Source organism: Fukomys damarensis, unplaced genomic scaffold, assembly GCF_012274545.1.
Source record: "Fukomys damarensis isolate Sample0158 unplaced genomic scaffold, DMR_v1.0_HiC HiC_scaffold_1, whole genome shotgun sequence".
Lineage (NCBI taxonomy): Eukaryota > Metazoa > Chordata > Mammalia > Rodentia > Bathyergidae > Fukomys > Fukomys damarensis.
Window position 1 is genome coordinate 6,611,080 of NW_022900913.1, and position 16,139 is coordinate 6,627,218.

Sequence of the window (16,139 nt, forward strand, 5' to 3'; positions counted from 1 at the left end):
AGTCAGTACCATACTGGAGAGTGCACAGCACTTGGGGCTCCTCTCTGAAATGGAACAGGCTGTTCCTGTGGGTCTCTCTTCAAGAAGAGCCTGCATCATGCCCAAAACTGTTTGGAAGCCCTCTCTGGAAGTCACACTGACTGTAGCACTACACTGACCTCCTTGTGCCAACGGCATCTCAGGGCTTCAGAACCCGGGAAGGGCAGGCCTATCTTAGCCTGTCTTCCTTGCAGTCACCATACTGCAGACCATGTTGTTCCAGGTTCACAGGTTTCTCTGGGCTCCCAGCTCTAAGCCAAGGGCAGGCCTGCCCCTCTTCTTACAAAGCCACTGGGATTTAATCTCAGGGCCCCTCTCTGATGACCTCATCCAACAGTAAACACACCCACTTGTTCCTCCTTTAAACACGAGAGAGGTTCAGTCTCTTCCTTCTTTGTTCTTGGCAAAGAGGACTAACTCTCAGCATAGGGACCCTGAGGGACTCTAGCCTTATCCAAACCATGGCAGTCACCATATGGGCTGCTCACTCCTTTTCTTCCTCTCTTTCTTTTCTTTTCATTTTTCTTTGTTTTGTTTCTTTCTTTTTTCTCCTTCTCTCTCTAGCTCTTGCTTTTGTTCTCTCTCTCTTCCTTTCTTTCTTCCCTCTTTTATTGTCTCTCCTTCCTTCCTCTAAGTGCCCCCCCCAACAATGTGTGTGTTTTCTTTTTTCTTTCTGTTGTCCTTGGGATTCAACAAAGGCCATTCACACTGAACTACATCCTGAGCAACTTCAATTTTTTTGAAAGAACTTATTGCTACCTTGCCCAGGCCAGTGTCACATTTGCAATCCTCATGTGTCAGCCTCCTACAGTGCTGAAATTATAGGCATGCATGACCGTGCTTGGCTAGAGGATCCAGTTCTAAAAGCAGAGGAGCTTCATTCCTTATAACAAGGGCTAACTTTCAACATGGGGATCTTGAGGTGTTGTAGAATTTAAGGGATCAGAGAGACCAACAGGTGAAATAGCAGGATTTATTTAGGTGAGCACCAACTAGGTGGACTGATGTCCAAAACTGAGCCCAGAACAAGGGAAGGGCTCTAGTTGTATACATGTTGCAGATTGGAGTTGGTCTACCTAATAGCACAAAACTTGTGAACAGAAGCAGAACAAAGGTCACTAGTTGTGCTGTGACAGTTTTGTAGTTTAGCATATCTTGATGTCTTTGGTCAGGTAAAAACAGGACCTTACATGAAAAGGAGGTTGTGAAACCTTACTCACAGAGACAAAGCTACTGATTTTATTTGTAACAGAATGAAAAACAATAGCCATACAGAGGGGGAAGTTGAAGGGGAATTGCTTAGGCTGGGGAAATTGTTTTCCTTCTTTTTAAACTCCTGCTCCATCCCCCTATTTGATGCTGTCTATAAATGAATTTCAATGGAGAGCATCACCATCATTATCATTCAGCCTGTGATGGAGTATGGTTTCCCGTTGGGAAGAGGTTGGGACTTGGTCAGAGCCATTAGTCCACTGGTGGTCTGTCTGTTTACCAGGGTCTGTATGGCCAAGTGAATATTTTTGACAAGCAGGGGTAAGAGATAAGGGCAAGCGAGACAAGCTCCCAAGAGAACTACAACTATTACTATGAAGGTCTTGAATTGTCCCAAAGATGAAAGCCAGCCTTCTATAAGTAAACGCACAGACCATCCTTTCCATTTTTTGTCTGGGACATAGTCCAATATCTGAATTCTTATATATAAATAAGGGTAGAGTACTGCACTTTTCATCTTCCAGATAGCTTGGCTGTAGTACTGGGTAATTCTCTATGAGTGCCACTTGTTGCCTTTCCAGTATCCCTTTTTTATGTCCTTTCTGATTCCTCTTATTGTCTCCTCCATAGACGGGGTACCCTAGAGTTGTTCTTTTCTCAATGATATTAGAAAGAAGGATGTTCTAATTATCCTCAGTATACAAGCTCTTGACCATTTAGCCGGTAGACATCAGTATGCTTGGAATCCACAGACCCAATAGAGACCAAGGTGCATTCCAGTCATTTGGGGCCTCTAATAGATACCACGAATGCTTTAAAGAGAGAAAGAAAGAGAACGGATTGGGGTGGGGTAATTGAGAACTGTTGTGTTTTTCCCCGCCACAAAGTTTTTCCCAAAGTCTCATTATGTATCATTGCTTGGACAAGTTAGTTCTCCCACTGAGTCTGTAAAGACTTTCGGCCAGTGAGCAACACTGTTGCGTTTGTGAATGTGAGTGGAGGGAAGACGTGGACAGGGTGAGGTTGTCTTCTCGCATCAATTCCCTTGTTTCCTATGGCCATTCGTCTTCCATTTTAGTTCCCCACACGCATGACACAAGGAGATACTTAGGTTTTGAACTACGTTTTCAGGTAAGTCAGTGAACAGGCCTTGGCCATTGGGGAGGGTTCAAGTAACTCTTGTTGAATATGTTCGTAGAATGAGGTGAAGACTCGGAATCATTGGGCTGAATTGGACTGTCTTCTTTTTTTCCTGAAAAAATGTATCGGTTTTCACCCTTGATACTGCATAAACAAGTGTTAATGCCATAGGGAAACCTGCAGCCATGTAGGCAGATCTACCTACAGAATACTGAAGTTTTACAATTGCAAGGTCTTCTCTGACAACTTTGTTTGATGGATAATTTTGGAAGGGTTGCAGTCTCTTACCCCAATGTTTGGGGTGTTCTCTTGATGACTGGGACAGTAGCCCTGGTGACACATTTCCAGTAGAACCATTGGAGTCTTGTCATGATTGGGGTTAGTGGGCCATGGTAACAGTAATCCCTTTCGGAGATAGACACAAGAATATAGGACTATATCTACAATATCTTTCCCAAGATAGACTCCACATGAGGTTGCAGATGGGATTAGATGTTTCTTGACATGTGTCAGAGTACAAAGAAATGGCCTCTTTATGATTGAGAGGGACCTTAATTCTGCTTAAGAGGTTACCATCACCTGTTTCCTCCTTTCTAGCATGAACCTCAAACAAGATTTCATAAACTGGAAACTTGAGGTCACAATAGATGTAAGGCTGGCTGTTTCCAGGGTCACAAATTAGTAGGAGGTTTGATTATGAGCACAAATTCCCTGACGTTTTCCTGTAAATTCATAATAGGTATGATATAGTAGGATACCTGTTGTGATGCTCCCCGAACATGCAGTGTAGATACAGGTTAAGCATCCTTCTAGCGATTTCTCTCCTAGCAGGAGCAGAGGGAGAATTATAATAAGGAGGAAAGGAGACTTATGCTGTTATTGTAACTCCATGTTGATCCTCAAGCTATGAACATGTGTGGACTGGTTAGCTTCCAGAGTGATCAGGTCAGGGCTGTTTTTCCCTCAGACTTCAGCCATGTGTAGCTCTGTCAGCTTCCAGGGTGACTAGAGCAAGACTGCCATTACCTGTGGCAGCTTGACCTCATCATAGGTTGGGATGGTCTGGATCCTGTTGGCTGAACCACTTGTCAGCTTTAGTGGACTGTGGTGGATCCAGGGACAGCTCCTGTAACTTTAACAGCAGTTGGTATAGACAGCATTACAGAATGAGGCCCATTTCATATGGGTCATAGGGTGGTTGAATTCCATTTCTTCACCAAGACAAATTCTTTGGGATTCAAGGGTGTATTGCTCTGTTAGGTTCATGAACAATCTCTCTGGTACCCAGCCATACATCATTGCACGGCTATTCCTAATGCCTGCATCTGCCTTTTTAGGGTCAATTCCCATAGGTTACAGAGATCAGCCTTGCTGTGACCTATGTTTGAGGGTGGATGGCTGCAAAAGACCTCATAAGGAGAATATCAACTTTGTTTGGGGGTTGCACCCAACTCAGAGGTGGACCATGGGCAGGACCTGATACTATCCCAAGTGGATTTCTTGACAGTATTTTTTCAGCAATTGAGTGTTTGGTTCACATATTTTGCTTTTCCTGAGCTCTGTGGCTCATAGGCTGTGTGTGCTTTCCATTTTATTTTATTTTCTCTTAGTTATTTATTTATTTGGTGCTGGAGATCAAACTCAGGACCTTGTGGTTGCAAGGCAAGCACAGTGCCACTGAGCTAAATCCCCGGCTCCAATTTCCATTTTGTTTTTAACATTCATGTGAGTCTCTATCTTGTTTATGAATGCCAGTCCATTGTCTGACCCCAAGGTCATGGACAAAGTCTGAATCTTGGGATGATGTCCTTCACAGGAACTTTGTCACTTCTTGAGCCTCTGCTGTTCCAGTGAGAAAGGCATTAACCACTGAGGAACGGGTACAGACAATCACAGACGCGTATTGACAGCCTTCCACTAGAGGAGGTTCAGTGAATTCCGTATGTAAGTTCACACAAGGGGAGACATCCAGATCTCGAGTACCTGGGGGCTGTCTGGACCCTTATCTTGGGTTACTTTGAGCACATGTTAAACACAACACTGCTCACAAACAGCTGGGGTGATGGTGGTGAGCAAAGCTCATAGAAATTATGGGCTACTAATGTTTCTAGTGCCATTTTCCCCATGTGAGGCCCTTGAAAGAGTTGTCTTACACACTTGGGAACATCCTGTTCAGCTTCTCAGGGGAAGTGCTCCTTCCTCCCTAGTTTGGGTGCTTCATATAGGGCCTTAGCCATAAATGAGAAATTTTGGAAACATATATGACAAAATCCTATTTCTCAAACGACCCTCTCTCACCTAGCATCAGGTGGTTGAGATTTGTAGGGCACAGACAGCCTGTTTTTGTGTAATGTCCAGTTTGTACTCCCTTTGTGTCACCTTTTTTAAAATTTATAGTTGAGTTTATTGGTACATTTTAGGGATACAGTACAGTTACATTAAATGTTAGGATCTTGTACCTCTACATGACAGGTCTTGGTTCTCATTTTTTCCCCTTGTCCCTGCCCTCCCTTCACCACTCCTCCCTTCCCCACCTACAACCACTTTATTTCCATCTTTTCACTTTTTCACATTTTTTCTTTTCCCTTATTATGCTTCCCCTACCTATCCCACCTTCCCTACACCTTTAGACATTTTCTTTCCATTTCACATTGTCAGTTATCTCATCAGGATCTTATGTAATATTACAGTTTATTCACACCAGAAGAACTCTTCGGTATTTACACATTTGTGACTTATTTATTTCACTTAGGAGTATATCCTCAATATGTATCCATTTTCCTATGAATGAATCTAATTTCCCTTTCTTTATGGCTGAGTAATATTCCATTTTGTAGAAAAGCCACATCTTTATCCAATTTCCAACTGATGGGCAAATGGGCTGTTTCCAAGTTTTAGCTATTACAAACTGTACCACTATAAACATGCATGTGCATGCATCACTGTGATATGATTCTTTTAGTTCTTTTGGAAAGATACCCAGCAGAGGGATGGATGGGTCAAATGGAACCTCTAGTCCAAGCTCTTTGTGGTATCTCTACATTGATTTCCATAGTGGTTGCACCAGTCTGCACTCCTACCAACAATGGAGAAGGGTCCCTTTCTCCCCACAACTCTGCCAACATTTGTTTTTGTTTGATTTCGTTATAATAGCCATTCTTTGTGGGGTGAGGTGGAATCTCAGTGTTGTTTTCATCTGCATCTCTTGAATGACCAGCGATGTGGAACATTTTTTCATATATTTACTTGCTACTTTTACTTCTTTGTCTGAGAAATGTCTGTTCATTTCTGATGTCCATTTTTGAATCGGGTCTTTATATTTGGGGGGCTGATTGTTTTGAGTTCTTTATATATTCTAGATAATAGTCCTTTGTCTGAGGAGCAGCTAGTAAAAGCCTTTTCCCACATTGTAGGTTGTCTCTTACTTCTGTTGATGGCTTCTTTTGCAATGCAGAAGCTTTTTAATAAGATGAGATCCCAGTTGTTGATTCTTTCTGCTAGTTCCCATGCTGCTGAGGATTTGTTCATTAAGTCTTTTCCTATGACAATGTCTTCAAGAGTTCTGCCTAACTTATCTTCCAGCAAGTTTAATGTTTTTGCTTTAACATTTAGATCTTTAATCCACCTGGATTTTACTTTAGTGCATGATGAAAGAAAAGGGTACAGTTTTAATCTTTGGCAGGTTGAGATCCAGTTTTTCCAACACCATTTATTGAAGAGGCTATCTTTTCTCCACTGAGGATGGTCAGCTCCTTTGTCAAAATAAGGTAGCTGAGTGTATCTGGAATTGTTTTTGTGTCTTCCAATCTGTTCCACTGATCCTCAGGTCTGTTTCTTTGCCAGTACCATGCTGTTTTATCACAGTGGGTTTGCAGTATAGTTTCAAATTGGGAGTTGTTATACCCGCTGCATGTGTCTGTTGCCTAGGATGGCTTTTGCTATTCTAGGTCTCTTGTGGTTCCAAATGAATTTTTGCATTCTTTTTTTTTCTACTTCTGTGAAATATAGTGTTGGAATTTCAATTGGCATTGCATTGAATATGTATAGCAGTTTTGGTAGTATGGCTATTTTCACTATGTTGATTCTTCTTATCCAGGAGCAGGGGATATCTTTCATTTTCTTACATCCTCTTCGATCTGTTTTTTCAGAGTGCTGTAGTTTTCAGTGTAGAGGTCTTCTGCTTCTTTTGTTAGATTGATTGCTAGATTCTTCATTTTTTTGGATGTTATTGTGAAGGGAATTGTTTCCCTAATTTCTCTCTCAGTTAGTCTGTTATCTGTGTACAAGAAGGCTATTGATTTTTGGGTGTTCACCTTGTATCCAGCTACTCTATTGAATCTGTCAATTAAGTCTAGAAGTCTTTTCATAGAGTTTTTTGGGTCTTTGATGTAGAGTATCATATTGTCAGCAAATAATGACAGTTTAACTTCTTCCTTTCCTATCTTTATTGCTTTAATTTCTTTCTCTTGTCTATTTGCTATGGCTAATGTTTCCAGAACTATATCGAAGAGGAGTGCTGATAGTGGGCATCTTTGTCTTGTTTCTGATTTTAATGTGAAGGTTTTCAGTTTTTGGCCATTTAATATGATGTTGGCTATTGGTTTTTCATAGGTAGCCTTTATTAAGTTGAGATATAGACCATCTTTTCCAATTTTTTGCAGGGTTTTTATCATGAATGGGTGTTAAATTTTGTCAAATGCTTTTTCTGCATCTATCAAGAGGATCATATGATTTTTGTCCTTGACTCTGTTAATATAGTATATTACATTTATTGACTTAGGTATGTTGAACCATCCTTGCATCCCTGGAATAAATCCAACTTGGTCAGGATGTATGATCTTCTTGATGATCCTCTGTATTCTGTTTGCTAGTATCTTATTGAGGATTTTTGCATGTATATTCATTAAGGAGATTGGCCTGTAGTTCTCTTTTTTAGTTGCATCTTTCCCTGGTTTGGAAATCAAAGTGATACTTGCTTCCAGGAATGAGTTTGGAAGTATTGCTTCCCTTTCAATTTCATTGAAAAGTTTGAAGAGTAATGGCAGTAGGTCTTCTCTAAATGTCTTGTAAAATTCAGCAGTGAATCCATCAGGACCCAGGCTTTTCTTTGTTGGAAAAATGTTAATTACATTTTCAATTTCACTGACTATAATTGGGGTGTTTAAAATGTTTTTATCTTCTTTGTTCAACTTTGGTAAATCATAAGTTTCTAAAATTCTGTCTATTTCTTCTGTGTTTTCCATTTTATTGGAGCATAGGTTCTTAAAGTAGGTATTAATGATCCTCTGGATTTCTGTTGGATCTATTGTGACTTCACCTTTTTCATTCCTGATTGCATGGATCTGAGCCTTTTCTTTCCTTTTTTTGATAAGATTAGCTAAGGGTTTATTGATTTTATTTATTCTTTCAAAAAACCAACTCTTTGTTTCATTTATTTTTTGTGTCATTTTCTTAGTTTCCATTGCATTGATTTCTGCTCTAATCTTTATAATTTCCTCACTTGTTTAAATTTTGGGTTTTTCTTGCTCTTGTTTTTCTAGGAGTCTAAGTTTCATCATTAAGTTGTTTTTTATTTGAGCCCGCTCTGTTTTCCTAGTGTGGGCATTCAATGTTATGAATTTTCCATGTAGAACTGCTTTCATTGTGTCCCATAGATTCCTTTATGTTGTATTGGCATTTTCATTATTTGTAAAAACTGTCTGATTTCTTCTTTAATTTCCTCTGTGATCCATTGATTGTTTAGGAGAGTGATGTTCAGTTTCCATGTGTTTGTGAAGTTCCTACAGTTTCTTGTGCTATTGATCTCCAACTTGATTGTACTATGATCTGATAATACACAGGGGGTTACTTCGATTCTTTTGCATTTATTCAGACCTGTTCTGTGAGCTAGTATGTGGCCTATCTTGGAGAATGACCCATGTGTAGCCGAAAAGAATGTATATTCTGATTTTGTGGGGTGGAATACTCTATAGACATCTATTAAGTCCTTGTGTTCCAAAGCTTGGTTCAGTTCTAGTATTTCATTGTTGATTTTCTGCCTAGATGATCTATCTATTTGTGATAATGTGGTATTTAAATTCCCCACTACAATTGTATTAGTGCTTATTTGGTTTTTCATGTTACTTAATATTTGTTTTATATAGTTGGGGACATTAATATTTGCTGCATATATGTTTATGATTGTCATCTCTTCCTCTTGAATTGTTCCCTTTACAAGAATGTAGTGGCCTTCTTTGTCTCTCTTAATCAGTTTTGGTTTAAAATTTACTTTGTTTGCAAATAAGATTGCTACCTCTGCTTTTTTCTGGGCTCCTGTCCCATGGAGAATTGTTTTCCATCCTTTCATTTTCAGTCTATGGGCTTCTTTTTGCATTAGTTGTGTTTCTTGTATACAACATATTGTTGGATTTTGCTTCTTAATCCATTCTGCCAGTCTATTTCTCTTGATTGTTGAGTTGAGGCCATTGACATTGATGGTTATAACTGATATGTTCTGACTTATTATTGTCATGTTATTGTCCTTTTGTTGACTCTTTTTATGCCCCCCCCTCTCCTTTTAGTTTCTTGCCTTGCCTATTTGATTTGGTCTGTTGGGCCTCATGGTGTTGTGACCTTCTTTGTCCTTTTCTAGTATATTGTTTAGAATTCCTTGTAGTGCTGGTTTCGTGTTCAAGAAGTTTCTCAGGTACTCTTTGTCATAGAATTATCTTATTTCCCCATCCATTTTGAAAGAGAGTTTTGCAGGAAAGAGCAGTCTAGATTGGAGGTTGTTTTCTTTTAGGACTTGAAATACCTCACTGCAGGCTCTCCTTGACATGAGGGCTTGTGTTGAAAAGTCTGCTGTGATTCTGATGGGCTTTCCTTTGCATATGATTTGTTTCTTTTCTCTTACTGCTTGTAGTATTTTGTTCTTCTGTTGGATTTCTGGGATCTTGATTATTATATATCTAGGTGTAGATTTTTTTTGATAGTAGCTAGTTGGAGTTCTATAAGCCTCACTTATCTGTATGTCTAATTCTTCCCATCTGTTTGGGAAGTTTTCTGTCATTAATTCTGTGAACATCTTTTTTAAGTCATTTGTATTTTCTCCTGCTACTTCATGGACTCCTATGAGTCTTACGTTATTCTTCTTTGCATCATATAGGAGTTGTTGAATCAACTTCCCATAATCCCTTACTGGTTTCTTTTTTTTGGAGGTTGAGCATTTATTACAAGTAATTGGCAATGTGGTAAGACAGTGCTCACGTGGCCTGAATGTTGGTCACAATCACAACAAAGCTTAATCCAGCCCAGCATATATACAAGTGAAAGTGTAAACTATGAACACAATGTTTAGATATGTATAATGATATATAAAAGTGATGCTGAACAGTTATAGAACTTTAAAAACTACAGGGCCAACTAATGCCATTTTATTTCATTCATGTTCACTTTGTTAAATGAAATGCCTTTTTGAAAAATTTTCCAAGACTTTATTAACTAGGCAGTGCCATGGAAGGAAAGGAAACTGCTGTGAAGTTTGCAGCACTTCTAATTGGAAGGAAGCAATAGGGAAACAAAATATATTTGGCTTTAACAAGCACTCCAGAAGGAATATTCATTCTTTGAACAATGATTTTATGCAACACTGAAGAAAGCAAGATGTTTCTGTAAGATACTGTTATGGAAAATTTGTGGTCATTTTACATTCCCACTTTATTTGGGGGCACAAAAAACAAGCCAACCAAATTGCTAAATGATTAGGACCACAAAATATTCATCTCAGGAGTCAAATGTGCCTTGGCCTTAAAAATTATGTGCTCACGAACATGAAGTGGTCTTTGTTCCCTATCCCATTCACTCATAATGTTTAGGACATAATTTCAGTGTAAATCAGCATCAGTCCAATTTAGTCATCCAAAATAGTCTGTATTCCCTTTGTTTTAAAGTATGTAGAGACCAATAGGGGTCTTTGGTAAAAAATTTTTGTTTGTTTTTTGGTTAAAGTTTCAACATTAAATTTTCATTCCACATGACATGTTAATTCCCTTTATTTGTATTATACAAATAAAATGCACTAGTCTTTGGTTTCATAAACCAAGTTTCACATTATAATTTGTTTCCTTTGTCAAATACAGTATAGATGCATATTGTCAAATTGTTTGATATACATGTATACATGTCATTTTCATATATGCACATAATCATTGAGAAACTGACCTATAACCTTTTAAAACATCCAGAAGTATCTTTCTAATTCACATTTATATGAAGTCCCTAATCATTTAATTAACCAAAATTCCCTTTAAAAAAATTGTGTAGGCCTGAATGAAGCAGCTTAGCAAAACAGTAATACTGACAAGGCATCATCTTACACCATTAGCTAACATGGACATGAAGGCAGTGACCATCTACAGTATATGAAATGCCACAGGAGTCAGCAACAAGGGAGGAGAGTTATGTCAGTCCAATTTCTTCAAGAACACTACGTGGAGTTTCAGCTTCCTCCTGCAGGAGATCGGTCTGTTCAATTGCTTTAAGGACATTTTTTTGGATGTCTCCTGAACTTCCCCTCCCAAAAGAAATTCATCCAAAATAAAATAGGCCTTCTCAAAATTAAAGATGATATCAAGCTCACACACACTGCCAAAATACTTGTCAAGTAAGTCCACATAATGATGAATTATTTCCAGGGTAATTAATTCATTGTCCTGATCCTCAATAGCACAGCAAAAATACAGAGTAGCATATCTTTTGTAAACAATCTTCAGATCTTGCCACTTGAGGAAGCTGCACATTTTAGGTTTCCTTACTAAAACGGTTTGAACAAGTTCTCTTGTGATCTTTTTCTTCTCTTTGTCTGACAGTGGGACATACTATTTCTGCAGTCGAAGCTTTCCCTGATGACTAAAAAGCAACATAAACTGCATGGTGGCCGTGGGCCGCAGACTTGGCGAGACTCCACCAGTGGAGGTGGTGCCGGCGGTGGCGGCAGAGGTGCCCGAGGGGGAGCCCCTGTCACTGAGCTGAGGAAGGGAAGTCGTGTTGCTGTGAGGAGGGGAACCGCTAGCATCCCTTACTGTTTTTAAGAGACCTCTCTTTTCACAGTCACTGATTGCAATCCTATCTTCTATATCTGAAATTCTATCTTCGCAATCTTTTATTCTGTTGCATATACTTTCAGTAGAGTTTTTAATCCTTTGGATATCTGTTTGAATCTGTTTTATGGATTCCATTTCTTTCCTATGTTGGGCATTCATTGTTTCCATTTTGTTCTTATTTTGGGCTTTCATGGCTTCTATCATGGTCCTGAGCTCATCTATTTTTTTTTTTTTTTTCAGTTTCTGTTCTAGAGTCTTGAATCATGACTTTCATTTTGCTCACAATCTCTATGGTTATCTGGGAAATTATTTCTGTTGTGAATTTTTCTAGAGCCTGATTGATCTGTTTTGTTACTTCCTGTGCTATGGGTTCGGGGTGTCCTGCTGGTTCACTATCAGACTTTTCATCCTCATTTGCCCTACTGTTTGCCATTGGTGAAATGGAAGTTTGTCTTTGTGTCTTGCATAAGTGTTTTCTCATTTTTATTTATTTTTTGTTGGGTTGTCCTCTGTTTAATTTCTGGGTTATTACTTAAATCTTTCTGGTATGGTTGTGCTTTAGCTTTTGAGTCTCTAATGCCTCCTAGACATTCTCATATTCATAATATCAGAGAAAACAACTCATTAAATCAATCACAATCCTTTATCCCAATTGATACATTCAGCAGCACAATAGGATCAAGCTCAACTTGCAATTTGACCACTTGGGGTAGTCATTAATCTATCATCTTTAAACCATGTAAATTAAATTAATATCAAGAAGCAGCCCAAAATATGTTTGCAGTGAATATGTTTTTCAATATAGCAACTTTACCATTTAGGATGGGGGATTAGACAGAGTTAGAACAAGAGGAGTAGATAAATGAAAGTATTGGAGGAGGTTTCAAGTGAAGCCAGAGGGCATAGAATGACCATACAATCTTTACCAAACTATTGACTTCAAAAGGGATAGACAGAGTGCAAGAGTGAGGACAAGAATATATCCTCTTAACAGCAACAGCGGCTCTCTTTCCCTTGAAACTACTGACCCATGAGTGAGGTAAAATGACAGAAGAAAAGAACATAAAGCAAAAAGAAAAAAATAATAAAAGAATAAGTCTGAGTTAGGGTAGGAGCAGGAGTAGAAAGGGAGATGAGGGATAATATGGTGGAGCAAGAGACTGAGTTGGAGAAAGAGAATGGAAAAAAAGAAAGAAATTGCAGGGTGGAATGAGGAAAAGAAAGAAAAAAAAAGAATTTGAAGGGCTTCTTTCAGACTATGTCTCTGCTGTCATAATATACCATGTGCACAGCCATGTATAGAAGCAAGTCCCCTAATCTCAGCTAGCCAATGGCAGATCCCCACAACTCAGACTGACCTCAGGCCACAAGGCCTAAATTGAGTTCCCCAAGCTGCAGGGTTGAACTCCATACAGTTTTATTGCAGGTTTCCAGGTTTCCCCAGCCCTTTCTTTAAAGATGTTCAATGTTGGGTGCTCAGAAAAATACCCTTTATGACCACCTATGCCTCTGAAGAATGGGTCCAAGGACTGGACCAATTAGGAGGTCTGAGATCAGGGGGGGTGTCATGGGGGTGTTTCAAGGGCACCTGCGTGGCTACCTTCCTCACTGGGGCTGGTGGCAGAACAGGCAGGGGATGGTGCTGATCCACCGAAAGCCCCTTTGTGTCACTTTGGAACCTAAATATCTAACTTCTTGTCAGCACATTTTCGCCTTTTTTCTTGGATACTTTATATGCAGCCTTTCAAACTAGATGAAGGATGTTTTTAGTTCATTTATACTAGTCTTAGTAGGCTGGGGCTGGTAAAAGAAGATCATTTAAATGCTATGTAAAGATGCAATTGTCTTCTTGTGTGATGAAGACTTTCAGTTTGGTAGCAAGTGCCTCTCTAAAGTTCATAAGAGAGTCCTCAAAACCTTGGGGAAATCTAGTTTGCGTGAGCTATTCCTTTATGCCTGTAATAGGATCATTGCAATGCAAAGATAGGCAGTCTGGTGCAAGGTGTAAAGACAAAGATATCTTTCAAGTCTAAGCAAGTAAGCAAGATAACATTGTTGGAATGAGTCCCTTCAATGGGTATAAATTTGGTACCACTGGGAGAATAGTCTCAGTGGCCTGATTTATATCAAGCAAGTCCTGTACTGCTCTATATTCATTAGTTCCTGGTTTGTGCGCTATCAGAAGTGGGTTGTTCCAAGATGACAAGCATCCAACCAAAATTCCATCTTCTATGAGCCATTTCAAATGTCCTTGAGCACCTTGTATGGTTTCATTGGGATGGAGGTATTGGCAGACTTGAAGCAGAATTTTGTCATTTTTAGTTTGACTATCAGCTGCCCTTGATACATGCCCAGCACAGGTGGTTTATCTTCAGCCCTTTAAGTATCTTAAGTTTCAACCTATGTAGCTTGACTAATCCTAGCTTTGGTGATTATTTGAATACAATTTTCACTGTTCAGCTTGTGGGGTGGTAAGAGTCAATACCTTGGTTTATGGATCAGTCAGACTTAAAGATACATTTACCTGTAGGCCAAAGGCAATTTGGGCCTTTACTTTGAGCAGGTCTCTTCCTAGCAGTAGAACTAAACAGTTGGAAGACACAGGATTACATGTTGTACCCCTCTTCCCCAATGACGCACTCTTAGGCCAGCAAAATAGCCTCTTCTCTGGGACCCCAGTAGCCTTGAAAATAGTTACAGATGTTTTGGATAATGGTCCAATGGGTTGTGTCACTACTGAGTGTTCAGCCCTGATATCTACCAAAGCATCTATCAGTCTCTGCCCCTCTTGCTTTACCATGGTCTCCTGGGGCTTGAGGAGATGGAGCCTAGTCTTTCCTAGTCCTCATAGCCTTCAGTTTCTGTCAGTCCTAGGAGGTCACATATTAGCTCATTGTGGAAGTGGTAGACATTAGCAGGAGTTCCTCCTTTGGTTTTATAATTTTCATCATCTCCACCATAATTTTCTGAGAATTTTTTTTTTTTTGTACTGGGGATTGAATTCAGGTCTTTGAGCTTGCAAAGCAGGCCACTGAACTGCTGAGCTAAATGCCCGGCCCTGAGAATTTATTTTTCAATGCTGTCTTTTTTTTTTTTTTTTTTTTTTTTTTGCCTTGGGAACATCAATCACATTTTAACCTTGGCTGATTCCCAGATCTTAGCTCAATTGGCCCTTTCTTTGACCAAAGCAATATTCCTGCCCTTTGGATACTTCTATTCTCTTTCCAGTGAACACTTTCTTCCAAAATGTCTGCCTTTTTTTTTTAACTTCCAGTAAGCTTCCCATTTGACCTTCTCATCACTGTTCAGGTTCACCGCAGTGGCCACCTCTAAAAACATGTGTCACATTCATGCTGGAAAACCACTCTAGCTTCTGTAGTTTCCACCTGATGTCTCCCTGAGCCTGTCCCACAAAGGATGCATTTACCATGCACTGATTTTCAGTGCACTCAGAGCTGAATGAAGTGTAGAAGCAAAATGCAGCACAAAGCCTCTTGTAAAACTATCTGGGACTTTCATCAGTTCCCTGGAGTGTTCCTGAGATCTTTCACATATTTATTGCTTTCTTTCCACTATCGATTAAGCCTTATAAGAGAGTCTCTCTGTACCTCTGTAAGTGCTATAATAGAGCAGCATTTTTTGGGTTCCTCTAGGGGTCTACCTCAGGGAAGTGGTCCTAAGCATATGTTTGAACATTCATCACACCTGCTAGGGCATTGTTTTCCAATCACCAGAGGTCTTCTTCAGTCACTCTTTGGCACTCCTCAGTGTTAACACTGTCAAGGGAAGCTGTTTGCAATCTAGCCAGGTTTGATTCTGTGTCTAGAAGATGCATTGCATCAAATCTATAAGGGCCTGGAACTTTTCCCATGTAGAAGGGAATATGGTGTTTTCAGTTAAGGAGGTCAGTGTTTGAGCATGGCTAGTACATAAAATTCCCCTTTCTTCCTTGGATTTGGCCATCCATATGACAATTAGTGGGCAACCTAGTGTCCCTAAGGTGCACCTGTAGGGCTCTTGAGTGTCACATCACATACATCTAGCTGTATCATTTGGGAATCCCTCCTTTTCCTCTTGGGGTAGTGGCTCTGATTTTTCCCTCTCAGATGATGCTTGGAATTCACTGTAGTTTCCATTTTATTTTAAAGATCTGTACAAGTCCCTAGACCAACTAGACTATAAATTCCAGTTGATTATCTGGCAGGAAAAGTCCAAATCCTGGGATGACATTCCTTCACAGTACCTTTTTTCATTTCTTGGGCCTCTGCTGTTCCAGTGAGGAAGGCCTCAATCCCTCCCGAAAAGGTACAGACAAGCACCAACATATACTGATTGCCTCTCAGTCAAGGCAGTTCAATGAATTCTATGTGCAATTTTACACAAGGGGCGATCACCCAGTTCTTGAATAACTGGGGGCTTGGTGAACCCTTGTCTTTTTTTTATCATATTTTAAGCATTGCTTATAAACAGCTCAGGTGATAGCAGTGAGCAATAGTGTACAGAAATTATGGCATAGTAATATTTCTTGTGTCATACTGCCCATGTGAGACTCTTGAAGAAATTATCTTAGAAACTTGGTACTGTCATTTCAGGAATGAGGTCATTGAAAATTTCTACCATGCTCCCTTTATATAATTTCAAGATTCTTCAGTAAACCAAGCTTTTTCC

At 39.6% G+C, this 16,139-nt stretch overlaps 1 pseudogene; it reads right to left on the bottom strand.

Moving 5' to 3' along the window:
* Window positions 1-10,788: 10,788 nt before the first annotated feature.
* LOC104849094 lies at window positions 10,789-11,300 on the bottom strand (annotated as a pseudogene).
* Between the last annotated feature and the right edge of the window lie 4,839 nt (window positions 11,301-16,139).